General features: G+C 41.2%; 1 protein-coding gene and 2 long non-coding RNA genes across 7 annotated transcripts in view; 1 reads left to right on the forward strand and 2 right to left on the reverse strand.

Annotated features, from left to right (window-relative positions):
- Positions 1–13,904, reverse strand: part of LOC138748139 (uncharacterized) — a 30,259-nt gene extending 16,355 nt beyond the window's left edge. Inside the window, exons 1-3 of one of the 2 annotated variants that reach the window (XR_011347822.1) lie at positions 13,827–13,904; positions 12,128–12,248; positions 6,647–7,534 (exon numbers count right to left, since the gene is read on the reverse strand). This is a non-coding gene — a long non-coding RNA (uncharacterized lncRNA). Of the gene's footprint in view, positions 1–6,646; positions 7,535–12,127; positions 12,249–13,826 lie in introns of those variants that run through there. The other variant, XR_011347821.1, reaches the window with a different exon arrangement.
- Positions 1–17,705, reverse strand: part of usp6nl (USP6 N-terminal like) — a 955,431-nt gene that overhangs the window by 722,891 nt on the left and 214,835 nt on the right. The gene's annotated exons all lie outside the window — the stretch shown is intronic.
- LOC138748778 (uncharacterized) overlaps positions 1–17,705 on the forward strand; it is a 404,609-nt gene that overhangs the window by 380,129 nt on the left and 6,775 nt on the right. The gene's annotated exons all lie outside the window — the stretch shown is intronic.

Genomic DNA, 17,705 nt, shown 5'->3' on the forward strand with positions numbered 1-17,705 from the left:
GAGCCAACACACTAATGACATCATGAAGAAAGGACGTCAGCGCCTCTACATCCTCAGAAATTTGTGGAGGTTTGATATGACACCAGAAACCCTGCCAAATTTCTAGAGATGCGTGGTGGAAAATGTGTTGACTGGTTGGTATGGGGACACCAATACCCCTGAGCATAAAGGCCTGCAAAAGGTTGTGGACGCAGCCTGGGTCATCACAAGTAAAACACTCTCCACCATTGAGAACATTTACAGGGAACGCTGCCGTCAGAGAGCAGCAGCAATCATCAAGGATCCACACCACCCAGCACATGCTCTGTCCTCAACAACAAACTCATAGACTCACTTAAGGATTCTTACTTTTGCGCTTCATTGATGTTTGATTGTTTTCCTCTATTGCACAGTTTGTTTACATTTCTTTATCTGTTTACCTATGTACATTATTATACAATTTTCTTCTTGGAATACAAATAACTGGTATTTCTGCTTTGCCCGCAGTAAAAAAAGAATCAAGGTGATGTCACGTGTGTACTCTGACAATAAATCTGGAAAAGAACTCTAACAAAATGATTTGGAAGGAAATTATGTTTCTTTCATTTCTATTCGAGAGAATCAAGACTTGTAATTTATTTTCTTTGCTGACTCTTCTTTTAATTTTTTAAATTAAGTTTAACATAAATCTACGTACATCGTCATCTAGAGGTCACATACAACGGGGCATATCATATGTATACCACATATCTTAAAACATTGAATTCTATTATGTATTGATGAGCAGTTAATCCATTTCTCATCATGTGTCCAATCTAATATAGAATGGAACAAAATTGAAAACCCCCTTATATAGATAAAGATATAATTTCATCTTGTTTTTTGATATAATCTTTGATAACCACTTTTAAACCCAGATTTATGTATTTATTCTTAGAAAAAAAAATACCAAGGTTAACTTGTAGAAATTTTAATGATGTGAATCAAACTGCAACCTCCAGATCACAGATCGAGAGGCCCAGGAGTCCCCAAACTTCTAAATACTTCCAATTATGACAGACGTCCATGAATGGGCCCCTCATCTTGTCAAATTGAATCTTTCTATCTTTAATGTTGTATCTAATTTTCTCCAAACTCTTTTTGAATATTTGATTTTCATTTTTCCATGATTCTTGTCGAACATTATCACATACATCAAATAAATAGTGTTTTAAAATTACACTCACATGATTACCCAAATCTCCCCCCACCCCACCAACTACTAACATTAAAAAAAGGGAAGGGGTGTTTGAGCCTTCATTAATTAGTCCATATCTTGATATTTAGGAATTCAACACTATTAACCTAACTCTATTATTTAAAACTTTTCGGGAAAGTTAATTAAATCTTTAAACCAGTACAAGGTTATTAGTTATCTTTTCCAGGGGACAACTTTGCGTTTCCATATTCCAGAGAGTAATAAGGGGCGGCGGGGGGGGGGGGGGAGAGTCGGACTTCCACCTAACAGTGATAAATCTCCTGGCTACCACAAGTGTAATCCTCATGAACTGTATTTAATAATTTTGATAGTTTTCTGCCAATAACCATAAGATTGCTCAATAAATACAGTTCTGGTAATTTTCTCCAAACATCGTGTAACCACTGAATATGGGTAGGTGAAGAGTCATCTTTGCATTTCATTAAAATTGCTCATCTGGCTATCAACGTGGTGAAAGCTAAAACTTTCTCTTGGGTTGCAGACAGAGGTATATCCAGATCGAGAAAAGCCAAACAAAGCAATTAAAGGGCAATTAATCTGATATAGTTTTTAATTTATGTCAAAGAGCAGAAATACTGGAGGAGGAAAAACTCAGCCAATTAAGCAGTATCTATGGAAAGAACAAAGAAAAACATAAAAACTGAGGATGCTGGAATCTTAAGCAAATGTTGAGGTATTGGAGGACCTCAGTGGGTCAGGCAGCATCTGTGAGTAGAAATGGTCTCAAATTAAGGGTCCCTTATGTTTTCCCTGTGAAAGAAAACCAGGCAGTATTTTGGGACAGTGCCCCTGCTTCACAACCAGGGTACAAGTGGAGGGGTTACAGTTTTCAAAGCAGAGCTGGAGGGAAGGATGGAGGTGCGTACAACAGAAGACCATTTGGGAATAGGTTACAACAGATCAGGTGAGAAGGAGTACAACAGGACTCCCGTGTCTCAGAAATCCAGTCTTTGGGGCTTTAAATGAGCACGTTTGAGCAATGCTTTGTTCTTCTGATTCCTGTGCTGCTCCTGGCCTTAGAGTGAAGGTAAATTCTTCCCTTTCATGGCAACTGAACTCCAGTCTGAAGCTTATTTCTCTTGATGATCACCCTGAATCGAACACACGGCTCATTTTGCCTTAAGACATGAGCTAGAGGGAGTACTGGTAATCTGAATAGAGAGAGCCTTGGAGAGTTGGGGTGGGATGAGTACTTCAAGAATCTTTGAAGCCCTAAGAATATGAATAAAAGAATGAATGAACCCATACTGTGAACAACCTCAGAGTATCCTTTATAACCGATGATATACATTATCAATTGCAGTCCCAGTGTGCTCCAAGGAACAAGGTGAAGGCAAAAAGAGGCATTGGTCCAATGACTGAGAGTTTAAACAGAACTGGAAAATGGGTAAAGATCTATTATCAACATTTTGAGACTGAATCTTTCTTTGAGGTACCAGCAACAAAAAAAACCCAGGAAGAATAAAGACTGAAGAATGGCAGGGAGAAGAGTCCAGATCAACAGCCAAAAGGTTGGATAGGTGAGGAAAGGTGAGAATTGATTTTGGCTCTGTAAAAGGAGACAGAAGGGAAAAGGGAAGAGAGAGAAAGCTGGGGGAAGGACAACAAAGGGAAGGGGGATGGGGGATTTAACAGAAACTGCCATCCAGTTGGAGAGTGCCCAGATAGAAGATGAGGTGCAGTTCCTCCAATTTGTAGGTGGTACATCAGGGAGAAATATCTCACTTTTCCTGGGACGAAACTGGCAATTCTGTCTTAGAGCCAACGCACACCTGATGGACTCATTCAATGTCCTAATGAAATATGAGAAACTGAACTCTTGAAAGAGGAGCTGTTTTGCCCAGAGCCCTGATCCATTGGTATGTAGGAGAAAGGTCATGAAATTAAAGTCAGTCCTTCATAACATCCAATAAACTAGAACGCAACAATAGTTTCAGTATTCAGTAACATAAAACTACCTCTGAGATTAATGGTACAAACCCATTTGCGATGGTACTTTTCCCATAGAATTAGTGGATACGAGAGAGAGTGGCCATTTCCCCTGCATACATCCTTAAAACCAACCCTTCTTTTCTTCAGTGTTTTGTTGCTCATGTTTAATTGTGTGGCAACTAATCTTTCTCTTTAGTGTAATCTTGATTGTTAATTATTCCGTAGGCAGGAGGAACAGAAACCATAGCCAATGCAACAGAAGTCCCTTCACACCAATGCACCTCAGAGGACATCCCTCTGTAAATCTTCCAAGTTCACTCACCCACATTTCTTCACTGAGAACAATTTCTAAATCTTATAAGTAAATTAAAGTGGATCAGGTATTGGTGAGGAAAGATTTAGAATAGCCACAGTAAATAGTATAGACAATTCCAAGGTAAAAAAAATAGTTGGAGAAGGGCCAATAGAATAAAAATAATCTCTGGAACCAGAGAGGTACGACATAGAAACAGACTCTTCGGCTCATCGACTCCACACTGACCCTTGAAAGCGTGTTCAGAGCTGCCTGCATTAGCTGCAGGCGGTTGAACCCTTCAGAGAATGCAGTGTGTCAGGTGGTCTGGAATGCCCAGACATGATAGTGATGTTGAAGAGGCATTTTGACAGGCACAGGATTATGCAGGGATGGAAAGATATGAATCACATGCAGGCCAGTAGGATTCATTAAATTAAGCACAATGGTTGGCACAGACATCATGGGCCAAAGGACCTGTTCTTCTATTGTTCTTTATGTTCTCTGTAGACATGGCTAGTATAGTATGAATTCTAGAGACTGAAATCCTTCTTCTGTGCTTTGATTCTGACACATCCTCATCTTTGGTTGAAAGGTGCTGATGACTTGTACAGAAATAGTGCTTGTGTGGCAGGTTTTACCTGAGGATATAGGACACCATTGTGTGGGAATATTTTTCCCTTAAGACAGGTAAATTGCACTCAGTTGCATTTCACTTGTCATAATGGTTTTGTTATAGGAGTTGTAGAGAGGGGATTGCGACCCCTTTATGCTTTCAAACTTGAAGCATCATTTATTTTGTCATGACGGTCCATTTACTGACACTCATTGCAGAACGCAGTTACACTCAGGGAAGGAGCTGGCTGACACCCTCCCCCGTCGCAAAAATAGGCAATGCATCAAACTGTTGCGATTCAAGGGCTGGATCACCACCGTTTTCTCAAGGGTACAAAGAGATAAGCAATCTCAGTCCAAACATGCCAATGGTTTATAACAGAAATGGTGTCAGTGAGGCAGCTTTTAACTGAGTGTGTGAAGGAAGCTTCCTCCATGAACACAACAAACTTGCATTCAGGTGCATTTCACTTGTCTTCATGGTTTCGTCCTGGGGCTGAACATAGGGGACCATTGATGAATGCATCCCATGCATTGCTAAAAGGGGTCAATCAGCATGAAGTAAATGACCTCGTCATTTGGTTCTTTGTAAATATTTGCCAAGGGATATATAACGTATAACATTCTGCATCTGGAGATATCTTCAATGTTCCTTTTTTTTTGTAAATGAGCCAGATTAGACCACTTCACCATTGGAAATAACTTTTCAATTTAATAAGATTGTGGATGTAAGGAATGCCATAGGATTTTTAACATCAAGTGAATAGATCAGACAGAATCTTAGTTTACTCTTAAGTACAAGGGTATTAGTGAGACTTTACCTGGACAAAAGCATTCAATGTTAATCACTTTACGGGTGGCACGGTTAGCATAGCGTTCAGTTCAACGCTGTTGCAACACCAGCGACCTGCATTTGAATCTGGCGCTGTCTGTAAGAAGTTTATATGTTCTCCCCATGTCTGCAAGGGTTTCGTCTAGGTGCTCCGGTTTCCTCCAACCCTTCAAAAACATACAGGGTTGTAGGTTCATTGGCTGGGACAGGGATGCGGGATGGAAGGGCTGGTTACCTTGCTGTATGTCTAAATTTAATTTAAAATTTAACTCAAAAGGCTGCAGTTACTACAGTAAATGTATATCTGACTAGTTCCTGTCTAGGTCTGTCACATGATCCTCTGATCCTCGAGTTCGGAAATAAAAGAAGTGATCTCGTTAAGATGCTCACAATTTTTAGCTCGTGCAACAAGGCAGGTGGAATAAAGATGATTCCCCAGCTCAATGCTTAGAACCAAATATCATGCTTTTGTAGCATTCATAGGAGATAAAGATATATTGCTGACATTACGGGCTTGAGCTCCTCCAAGGAATCAGCAAAGAATAAGGAAAAGACAGAAAATCTCAGAATACAGACCATCAAAAGGTGTTAATTGGATATGATAAGGGGAAAGGAAGAAATTGATTTTGTTTGTGTGAAAGGAGACAAGGAAAATGGCGCTAGAATTGGGGAAGGCAATGGGGGAAGAAGTGAGTGGAGTGGGGGCAGTTTAACAAAAGCCAGAGAAGTCGATATTAATGCCATCCAGTTGGAGGGTGCCCAGATGGAAGATGAGGTGTTGCTCCTCCAAATTACTGGTGGTCTCAGTTTGGCAGTGGATGAGACCATGGACAGACACGTTGGGAGGCTAAGACGGAGGACAATCAGAGTCATCCTGAAACCTGCAAACACTTTCCAATCCAAGGCAGACCCAAAGATTGACCATCCATGCCAAAGAGGGCCTCAGAACAATTGGAGAGGTTATAATGACTTCCTTACAATGGTTACACATTATTGGAGCTTCAATCTAAATGTGTCAGTGAGTGAAGTGCGCTGCATCTTAAAATTGCTTGTAGTTGGTTATGTAGTCATTACATTGGTAGTTTAGGATCCAGCAACTTGGACTCTTGATCCAAAATTTGAGTTGAAGTCCCACCACAGGAATTGGACATTTAAGTCATTAAATAAGTCTTCAGTTTAAAAAAAAAAGCAAGCATGAACAAAGAGTAGCTGGAGGACTCAGTGAGTCAGGTCATATCCATGAAGAGGACTGGACAATGTTTCAGATCAAGATTCCAGTATCTGCAGTTCTTATGGTTCCCTAATTAAAAATCACATTGTTCTTGAAACCATCTGGTTTGCTTGTGTCCCTCACGAGATCAAGTATACATATATTGTAATGAGTGCTGAGGTTCACATTTAAGAGGAAAACTGCTGAACTCTCTGTGTCTCCAGCCCCACCAATGCCTTTGCAACTTGACGTCTCTTTGGTTAGTAAGGGATGGTATTAAAATCTGGCATTGCCAGGAAACAAAATTTGAATAAAGACTCCAAGTGCTGCTTTTCCCCGACTATCAAGCTAGGATGATGGAAAGATACATGTGGTGGTCTTGGTTCAATGATTTCTAGATTCATAGAGTTGTACAGCATGGAGAAAGGCCCATTAGCCCAACTTATCTGTGCTAACCAATTTGCCTCTCTCTGCTCCTCCCATTTGTTCAGGTTCAAATTTATTTGTCATCTGATTGTATCAGTACAACCCAACGAAACAATATTCTCTGGACCATGAGGCAGAACAGTGTTAAAACACAGGTACAGACAACACACATACAGACAAACAATACATATACACAGTATATATTAAAATAAATATTAGTAATAAATAGTAGATAATAATAACAAATAGAGATTATGAGGTATGAAGGGCTTAGTATTTTTTTCTTTGGTAGAAATATATAGGTCAGCACAACATCGAGATCCAAAGGACCTGTACTGTCCTACAATGTTTGAAGTTCTATGTTCTAAATTCAGATTTCAGATTTATTGTCAGAGTACATACATGACATTGCATACAACCCTGAGATTCCTTTTCCTGCTGTTGAGGCAGAATGACCTCTTATTGGTAGTACAAAAAATTTTACTTAATGTACCCATGTAAAAAAATAAAGATGATTATATCAACAAACTGCGCAATACGAGAGGAAAAAAACATCAATAATGTCAAAAATAAGAACTCTTCAATGAGTCCCTGATTGAGTTTATTGTTGCGGAGTCTGATGGTGGACAGGGTAGCAGCTGTTCCTGAACCTGGTGGGTGCGAGTCTTGTGGCAACGATACCTCTTTGCTGATGGCAGCAGCGAGAACAGAGCGGCTGGTGTGGATCCTTGATGATTGCTGCTGCTCTCTGATAGTAGCATTCACGGGAGATGTTCTCAATGGTGAGGTTTTGCATATGATGTCCTGGGCTGTGCCCACTAACATTTTGCAGGGCTTGACACACGGGTATGTTCTATGAGTAGAGATGCCTGCATTCAATCCGCAAATCTCTAATCCTTTCCTATCTGCTCACATAACAGGTCTGAGGTGAGAATCAATTTTCTGTCGTCGTTCTCTGTGTGTTGACAGCAGAGAGCTTCATAAAATTATCTGTATCGAGGAAAGATGTAGTGATTAAAACTGACATTTTCATTTGAAGAATTGGTGAAATACAAAACTCCCAGTGCAATGTTAATATCTCTGTGATTCTGGTAACATCCGGATTACTATCATCTACCTTCTATCCTTAATACTGTTGGAAGAGCAATTTAGTTGTGATAACCTTAGCATGTTGCTGATATTGCAGTGTCTAATGTAAACACTGGTTCACTCAGTATTAATGATTTCACTTACTCATCATTGCAATTATTTTTTTTATATACCAGTGTATATAATTCCATATCCTTTCTTTACGTCAAAATTGCTGTAGTGATCTGAATGTCCCTCAAGCAAAGATCAAATCCTCCATTTCTGTGACCAGAATGAACAGCTGTTTTCTCTGTCTAATCCCTGACTGAGAAGATGACCTGGGGATGTGTAAGGCACTAAGTAAATTGAAGTTTGTGCTTTCTATTTAAAACCATGAAGAACTTCGCATGAACTAGTTGTTTCTAAAATCGGCAAGGTCAATGAACAGAGAAGCACAGAGAGAAAGAAGGAAAGGAGATCTGCAGACACATTCTAAGTAGCAAGTAGCAGCGAGTTGCATACACTGCTCGAATCGTCGACAAAAGCTGATGGCTTTCAAAAGGGAAGTTGGTAAAAGGGAAAATTTTGTGATGAAGTAAGGATAGATTCAAGAAATGGAACCAGTTGGGTTCAATGCTCAAAGGTAAGATTTATTGACCAAGTACATACGTGTCATCTCATACAACCCTGAGATTTTTTTTAACCCCAGCCATAAGCTGGAGTACTCTTGATGGGCCAAATGGCTTTATTGATGGCCTAAATTCAGTGATTCTGTTGTTAAAATGTACCTGTGAACACTCGACAAACAAATGTAAATACAGCTGCTAAGTGCTTTATTGTTGCTTTGCAAAGTGTGAAAACTCCGTTACAGCCAGAGGCACTGCCACCTGCAACTAGTCTCACCACAGGGGTATCTGTCACATGGCTCACAATTTGCAAATTTATAAAGACATATTTCCAGCTTTCCAGAACATTCCAACAGACTTTTCCATATGTGCATGTTTCCAAAGATGATTCTGAGGATGTCATGCCCCTTACCGAATGGTTCATAGTCTTTTACTGTCTTTGCCAAATCTTGTTGTTCTTCACAGTCAGCTTTAACCTTGCTGAATCATCAACATATGGAATGGAATGTTCTCTACCTCTTTTTTGTTTACTGCTTTAAGACTTATTCTCACTATTCCTTTATTCCATGAACAGCATGGTTAGCGTAGCCTTTAGCACAACGCTGTTAAAGCGCCAATCGTGACATGGGGTTTGAATCCCACGCAGTCTCTAAGGAGTTTGTCCGTTCTCTCCCCGTGTCTGTGTGGGTTTTCCCCAAGGGATCCGGTTTCCTCCTACCCTCCAAAACATACTGGTGGTTGCAGGTTAATTGGGTGTGATTAGTCAGCATGGGGTCATGGACTGAAAGGACCTGATACTGTGCTGAATGTCTAAATTTAAACATTTAAAAATTAAAAATTGGTGCCACTGGACTAAATGGCCAAGATTCAGTCACCATTTAGCAGTTGGGCCACAATCCAAAACAAAAGAAAAGGAACATTTAGCTAATTTTGTGCCCACGTTCCAGGTTCCTGTGACCACCTAATCAGAAAATGCAAAGAATTTGTCTTAGCAGCATTGTTGCCACTAGTAAGTTACACTCCGAGAGTCAATGAAAATTACATTTGATTAGACAATCAGAGTTGTCTTGGGTCAACCAATGCATGTTGCTTTGGGTCATCCAATGTGCACTTCATGAGAGGCACGAGAGATTGCAGATTCTGAAATTTGAAGCAAAAAATAGACTAGCTGTAGGAGAGGAGCTCAGCTCAGCAAGACAGGCAGCGTTTGTGGAGGGAATTGGAAAGATGACGTTTCTGTTCAAGACACTTCATCAAGAGAGTTGTATTAGATTAGCCCATGAGAGTTGCCCTGACTCAGCCAATAAGAGAGTTGCCCTGACTCCGTGCCCTGACTCAGCCAATGAGTGTTGCCCTGACTCAGCCAATGAGAGTTGCCCTGACTCAGCCAATGAGAGTTGCCCTGACTCACCCAATGAGAGTTGCCCTGACTCAGCCAATGAAAGTTGCCCTGACTCAGCCAATGAGAGTTGCCCTGACTCAGCCATTGAGAGTATTTGTGCTGCATTGGAAAGGCAAAGGTTTGTACAAGGAGAGTGAGAGAAGGAACACTGGGAAATCACTTTGCAGAGCACTTTCACTTGGTCCGCATCAGTGAACTGGATCTCTTAGTGGCCAACCATTTCAGTTCTGCATCCCACTCCCATATAACAGACATGGCACAAGGTACTCTATACTCTTTTCTGCTCCTATTTCTGTTAATTTGAGTGATATTTAATGAAGAAATTATGTGATTAATCTGGGTTAGAGTTCTTTTTAAAATCCTTTTAAACCTCTTGGATTCCGTTCCAATGGAAAGGACACTGTTTTCTTGGAAAAGGCAGAATAAGATGGCTAGTATGGAATTAATGTGTAGAAATGAGACAATGAAGTACCAACCCAAGGGAGAGAAAGAGAATGTATGACAAAAGGAGAGAGAGAAGTACGATTAAGGCAGGTTGTGTGAGGCCCCTGAAGATACAGACACAGGAATGAAGGAGAAATCCCAAAGCACAAAGAAGCAACACTGGCATCTTTTAGACCAGCCATTCTCAATGGTTTTTTTTGGCTGTGGCCCCTTTAGGACTCTGCTCAGTTTATGGACCGCCTTTCATAGAAACATAGAAAATAGGAGAGGAGGCCATTTGGCCCTTCATGCATACACCGCCATTCATTTTGAACATGGTTGATCGTCTACTCAATACCCAGAATCTGCCTTCTCCCCATACCCCCGATCCCCTTAGCCAGAAGGCCCAAATCTAGCTCCCTCTTAAATATAGATAAGGAACCATCTTCAACCACTTTCTGTGGCAAAGAATTCCACAGATCCACCACTCTCCGACTGCATAAAAATTGGAAAATATTTATGAAAAGAAAATAGGCTGTGGCTCCCAAGGGGGCTGTTGAGAAAGGCTGTTCTAGAGTGACAGTCCTAGCAATAATCTCAAAGATACAAACATCTTATGATCACCCCCCTACAAATGAACAAGCTCCCTTAATATTATTCAATTCAAAAATACAGTTAAAACTCTTGGTATCCAGTACCTATGGGGATTGGTAGATGCCGGATAAGCGAATTTTCCATTTGTTTGAGATCGCATGTTGCGCGATTGGCAAACTAACGGCAAGGCACAGCAATTTTAAACTTCCGTATATTTTACCTATTTATTTTCCTCAATTTTTTTTGCTGGTTGCTTGAGGCTGCTGGTTGCTTGGATTACTGATAACAGTATACCCTAACTGCGAACGGCAGAACTAGTTTCCTGTCTCCATCCACTTGATTGCCTCTTTTAACCAGTCTCGCATGCTTTCAATGGCATTTGTTGCAATACCGTGAAGATGTGATTGCTATTTTTGTTAACTTTCCAACATTGGACAAAATCAAATTATGGGCATCATAAAAAAAAGAACCTGTTCGTTATCTCGGGCCAGCTTGTGTCACAAATAAAGCTGTGGTTTGGAACTTTTTAAAAAATAAACTACAAAGGAGAGTACAAAACCTACAGTCGTCTTTTGTGCATGTGACATTTCCTCAGGTTCTACAACAGAATTTTTCATGTCCGCATGTTTGTAGGTGGACAATCAATTGGCAGGCAGTTCAACAAAGTAACATGACAGTGTGCAGAACCCCAGGCTAAGTATTGGACTGTCAGTAAATAGAACAGCGAGTGAATGGATTTTAGAGTTAATCTTTCCAGTTCCAGTCTATCGAGAATGTTATGAGGCAGTGCACTGGAAGATTAAGTGGACCACAATCAATACGCTGAGCTTCCACGGATGTAACTTCCTCATTACTCTCGATGTACGGTATGCAGGAAACTATTCTATTTCTTCACTTACTGTTTTTAATAACAAGACAGGCCTTTCCTGCAGTGTGAACAGCCACAGTGGTTTTGTTACATTATTCAAACATCAAATATTTTGCAAAAAAAGGCTTTTGGATCGCTTGTTGGACTCCCCAGATTTTCTTTGGTGGGTGGTCAGGGGCAAGAGATGGTCAGTGAGCCTGCCTTCACTGGAGACGCGCTGACTTACAGAATCTCGCATCTCCAACAGATGAATTGAGCTGCAAAGGAATACTTCACTTTACTCTTTCGATATTTTCAGATGACAGGATGGCAGCCCATGAGTTGGAAAGTGTCTGGGACATTTCATTCACGCCGCACAGGCCACCCCACAGCAAATAAGGGTCAAAATAGGCCTAAACCAGGAATCTGTTTAAGGAAAGGGAGAAACAAATCCTATATGGGCAGAATAGCCAAAGAAAAGGTTGAGGATGACTGCACTAGAAGATACCAGTGTAGCATCTGCTCCCAGCAAGAGCAGGATTATATCTCTAGAAGAAAAAAAACCACTATAATTGGAGAGTTACATTTAAATTATACGTATAATATCAAATAAAATTACTTACAGTATTGTTATCATCCCATTGCCAGGAAAATTATCCAATCATTTTCACTGTGGTAGATAGCAGCGTTATCACAATACATACAGCCTTAAAATTCAGGTCAAGACATCATGCATGCTATTACCTGGAAATGATACGAATATCAAATGAATCCCAGCATTGTTAGTTACCCTCACTGGTTTTTCTGATCATTTGGAAGGCAGAGTAATGCTTTATCTAAACTGCGCTTCACTTTTTTTCTCTTCTGAGCCTTAGATGTTCCTTATATTTTTCGTACCAAACGTTCTTTACTGTTCTCTTCTGATGAGGATTTTCCTTTTTTTTAAGGAGAATGTGTAACAATGGGAGAGTATATGCTTCAAGCTTTTTTCGTTCATACATGGGTGTGGCTGGCAAAGCCAATATTTTTTTGTCCACTCTTAATTACCCAGGAGTTATGGTTAACTGCCTTCTTGAACCAACATCGACCTTCAGGTGGAGGTGCTCCCACTCTGCTGGGGGCAGTAAGTTCCTGATTTAGTAAGTACACAGAAATGCTGGAAGAATTCAGCAGGTCTCACGGCATCCATAGGACGTCAAGATATATATCTGACATTTCAGGAGAAGGGCTAAGGCCAGAAATGTCGGTTTTATATCTCGACGACCTATGGATGCTGTGAGACCTGCTGAGTTCCTCCAGAGCTTTTACGACAATCTCAGCGTCCGCAAACTTTCATGCTTCAGTTCCTGATTTAGACCCAGCAACAATAAACTGACAGCCCTCGAGTTATCAAATGCTCACCCACCCATCCTAGCAGCTCATCACCAGCAAACCCCCACCACCCTCCCCCTCCCCCCGCCACATCTTAACTAACAGAATGATGGAGGTATCTTGACAGTCAACTAGTGAAAATTCTACATCCTCATGGATAACAGAACTACACTACATATGTGGCTCATCATGTTAGAACACCCTGCATTCTATTGGCTTTTCCTTCGTAATCCCAGGGTGGAAGGGATGCTGGAGTGATCAATTTGCTGAGAATGATTGGCTGTTCCCGCAAGAAGCATGGTGTGATATTCCATCCAGCGACTGGTGCTGACCTGCAGTGAGGACATCTCCAGGTATCAACCCTTGTAAACCTGGAACATCTGGTAAACATCACAGTTAAATATGACCCAAATCTGAACTCCAGTTCCTCGCTACAGAATATCACATCACTTGCTGTCCTCTCCACTCCCTTAGGCTGCAGGCAGAGGCTTTAAGGATTCTAGGACCTGTGCGACTGCATTACTTGTCCCTGGTCTTGTATCTCCCCCTATCTATGCCTTCCATTTTCTCAATCTATTTAAATTGCATGCTTTCCAAATTGCGTTGTTTCGGCGAGGGGTCCAGAATGTTTTTGCCAAAATCACTAAGGGTCTGTGCACATGTGTAAATTACAAGTTTAATCTGCCCCTCAAGAGGACAAGAATTTCCTTGTTTTGCCCCTCCTCTAGCCAGAATCTCTCCTGACCATGGAACACACCATTACCTCACAACCATCAAAGATCTATCTGTAACATTTACACAGCACACAAGTTACCCCACCAGCCCACTGTAATTTTTTTTCTCTTCCTAAAATATTTTCTCTTCTGAAATGTTAACAAAAATGAATATGTCTCATGGACTTGGGAAGCTGCAGCAAGTAAGATTTTCAATTCATCTGTACATTGTACTTACTTATATGACAATAAATTCTTCATTCATTCGTTCGTTCACTCACATCGGGTGCAGCCAATCAATTATATTCCATTGCCTGAAACCATTCCAATCCAGTACAAGTCAGTCATTGTGATGCATTAAAAGACTTTCTGAACTTCTGAGGGTACTGTACATAAATTATTTATTCTTTTATTTGGCAATCATACTCCTTCACAGGTTGTTATTGAGAAGCAGTGTATATCCCAAGGTATGCAGTAGTGGAAAACAATAGATTTGGATGTCTGGCCAAATGATATTCCAGTAAAAACCAGTTCTTGATATAGGTACAAATTTAACGATTCTAACAACCTGAGAAAATCAGATAAGAATAACTTGTAATTACGCAGGCATTTATTTGTAATTTGTTGTCACGTTATTCCCTCCCAAATGCACATGGAATGAAGGTGAGAGGGGTAAAGGTGAAAGGAGATGAGCAGAATTATTTTATGTTACTCAGAAAATGGTAAGTGCTTGGAACAGGGTGCCTGGGGTAATGGTCGAAGCAGGCATGACGTTTGCACGTAAGAGGCGTCCAGCTCAGCATTTGACTATGCAGGGAATGGGGTGGGTTACAGATCACATACAGGCAGAAGAATTTTAGTTTAGCTCGGCATCACATTCAGCGCAGTTTAAAGGAGATGTGCAGAACCACTTTTTTTACATAGTCAGAGGTGGGTGCCAGCAATGGGTTGCCAGGAGTAGAAGCAGGTGCACTGGTAGTGTTTACCAGGCTTCCTGATAGACAGGAAGGTGCAGGGGAGAGGTGGATATATACCATGTGCAAGCAGCAGAGTTTTAGTCTGATTTGGGCATCATGTTCAGCACAGGCATGTGGGCTGAAGGGCCTGTTCCTCTGCTATATTCTTCCTTGTTCTGTTGTCTATGTAACTATTGAATATGTTACCCACAGAGTAGTTTGCCATTCATTTAGCACTGGTTGTTGCAAGAAGAATTGACCATGAAACATGACAAACAACAGGTTTAATCGACAATCAATAGGCAAGCCCTTAAAATTTAAGATGCCATTTATGCAAAGTTGCTGGGATTTATATCCAGATACCTGGAAATGCATTCATCTGGCAATCCAATATCATAAAATTGAAGAATTAAATTCAGTCATTAAATCTGGATTTAAACCTTATAGCGATAACAAATAGTGGCTTGTGGTAAAAGTATCTGGTTGATTAGTCTATAGAGGAGAAAACTTACTTCTCTTACCCAGACAAGCTTGTATAAGACACCAATGTAACTCAGGTGTTTGAGTTACAGAGAAAGGTTGAGGAGCCTGGGGTTTTTTTCTCTGGAGCGTAGAAGATTGAGGGGGGATTTGATGGAGGTGTTCAAGATTTTAAAAGGGACGGAGAGAGTCAACGTGGATAGGCTTTTTCAATTAAGAGTGGGGGATATTCAAACCAGAGGCCATGGTTTGAGATTGCAGGGGGAAAATTATAAGGGGAACATGAGGGGAAATTTCTTCACGCAAAGGGTGGTTGGGATGTGGAATAAGCTTCCGTCAGAGGTGGTTAAAGCAAGGACGTTATTTACATTTAAGGAAAGACTGGATAATGACATGGAGGGAAGAGGATTGGAGGGGTATGGAGCAGGTGCTGGTCAGTGGGACGAGGAGGGTGGGGATTTGTTCCGGCATGGACTTGTAGGGCCAAACTGGCTTGTTCGGTGCTGTATATGGTTATATGGTTAATGTGCTTTACGTTTCTGGCCTTTTCAGGCTAGGAACAGTTAGGGCAGGACAATGGATGCTAGCATTGCCATCAATGTTCATGACCCAGTGAACAAACAAATGGGGTGGCACAGTTAGCGTAGCGGTTAGCCCAGTGCTATTACAGCGCCAGCGACCTGGGTTCGAACCCGCCGCTGTCTGTAAGGTGTTTGTGTCTTCTCCCCATATCAGCGCGGTGCTCTGGTTTCCTCCCACCCTTCAAAAACATACGGTGTCTGTAGGTTAATTGCATGGGCTTGTGGACCAGGAGGGCCTATTACATGGCTTGTGGGCGAAGAGGGCCTATTGCATCGGCTTGTGGGCCAGGAGGGCCTATTGCATGGGCTTGTGGGCCAAGAGGGCCTATTGCATCGGCTTGTGGGCCAGGAGGGCCTATTCCATGGGCTTGTGGGCCAAGAGGGCCTATTACCTTGATGTTTGTCCAAATTATTTTTAAAATTAAAAATAAATTTAATGGGATACAAATAATAGCCTGAATCGTAATTGAGACAACCTCTGTCTCAAGTGTGACCTTTGCGTTTTTCTCTTATCTGAACAAAACCCATCTTTGTTACCTGGTCTGGCCCAAATGGTTTCAGACAAGCCATTGTGGTTGGCTGTTCCTCAGTTTAAGGGTAATTAGGGATGGGCATTAACACTGACCAATTAGCTAATTACTAGTGAAATTATGCCATGACTTTATTTCCCCCTCACCCCCACCAGCACCAAAGTGTGGCAACTAGATGATCACACTCTGATCACTGAGGGCTTGTGGATCTACGCATCACAGTGAGTGTTCATCTTTGGAGGAGAGAAAAGGAGAAATGCTTTACTCTGTCATTGCTGGATTAACTACACTTTCATGAATAGCATTAACATTGATATAATGAATACAGTCCTTATCTCAAAGCAGTTGTAGTAACTACTCCATCCTTTGTCTCGATAACTGCATCAGCCTTTCATTTAGACAGGCATAGAATTGCACACCATAGAAACAGCCTCTTCCACCATATCTGTGGCAGACCATTGTGCTTATCTGTGCTATTCCAATGTACTTGTGTCCATTCCATATTTCTGCATACCCTGCTCGTTCAGGCATCTGACTAAATGCCTTTAAATGCTGTTATTATTCCTCCCTCCACCACCTCTTCTGATAGCCAATTCCAGATGCCAACTGCCCTTTGTGCAAAGAATTTACCACTCTAGTCCACTTTAAACATCCTTCTTAAACCTATGCACTGAATTTTAGACACCCTAACCGTCGACAAATGTCACTAGCTATCTACCCACTCTTTATCTCTCATACCTCTGTCATCTCAGCTCTCAGCCTCCTCTGTTCCAGGGAAAACCAACCCAGCCTGTCCAATTTCAAACTTGGAGCAATGGCCAGGAATTGAATTTGTAGTCAAGACCTTTAAGGGAAGGAGCTTTCACCTACTGAGGCTATCACAGTGACCTGCTTTTATTCTATTCGCAGCATTCATGAGCCACACAGGACAACCCAGTCAATTTTAATCTCAGCTCTCTCACCCATCTATTCATTATTTTATTCAAAACACTTTTTTCAAAGACTATTTTAAAACCTTACAGGTGTTAGGTACAGGTACAACTGAGGGTCGTTCCAAGCTGGTAACATCCTTCCAGATGTCAATGCTCTTGTGGCGCATCTGTGATTCGAAAAGGAGCCCAGTTCCTTGTTCTTTGTGTATTCTACTGTTCCAATTGTTCATCAGATTACAGATTTATTGTCAGAATACATTCATGACATGACATACAACCCTGAGATTCCTTTTTGCTGTGGGTGAGGCAGAATTATCACTTATTGGTGGTGCAAAAAAAACTGTACACTACGTATACGTAAACAAATAAAGAAATGTAAACAAACTGACTGTGCAATTCAAAGTGCAAAAGAGTCCCTAAATGAGTCCCTGATTTCGTATTGCTTAGGAGTTTAATGGTGGAGGGGTAGCTGTTCCTGAACCTGGTGATGTAAGTCTGGAGGCACTGATACCTCTTTCCTGATGGTAGCAGTGAGAACAGAGCGTGTGCTGGGTGTTGTGGATCCTTGATGATTGCTGCTCCTCTCCGACGGCAGTGTTCCCTGTAGATGCCCTCAATGGTAAGGAGGGTTTTGCCTG

Source organism: Narcine bancroftii, chromosome 13, assembly GCF_036971445.1.
Source record: "Narcine bancroftii isolate sNarBan1 chromosome 13, sNarBan1.hap1, whole genome shotgun sequence".
Lineage (NCBI taxonomy): Eukaryota > Metazoa > Chordata > Chondrichthyes > Torpediniformes > Narcinidae > Narcine > Narcine bancroftii.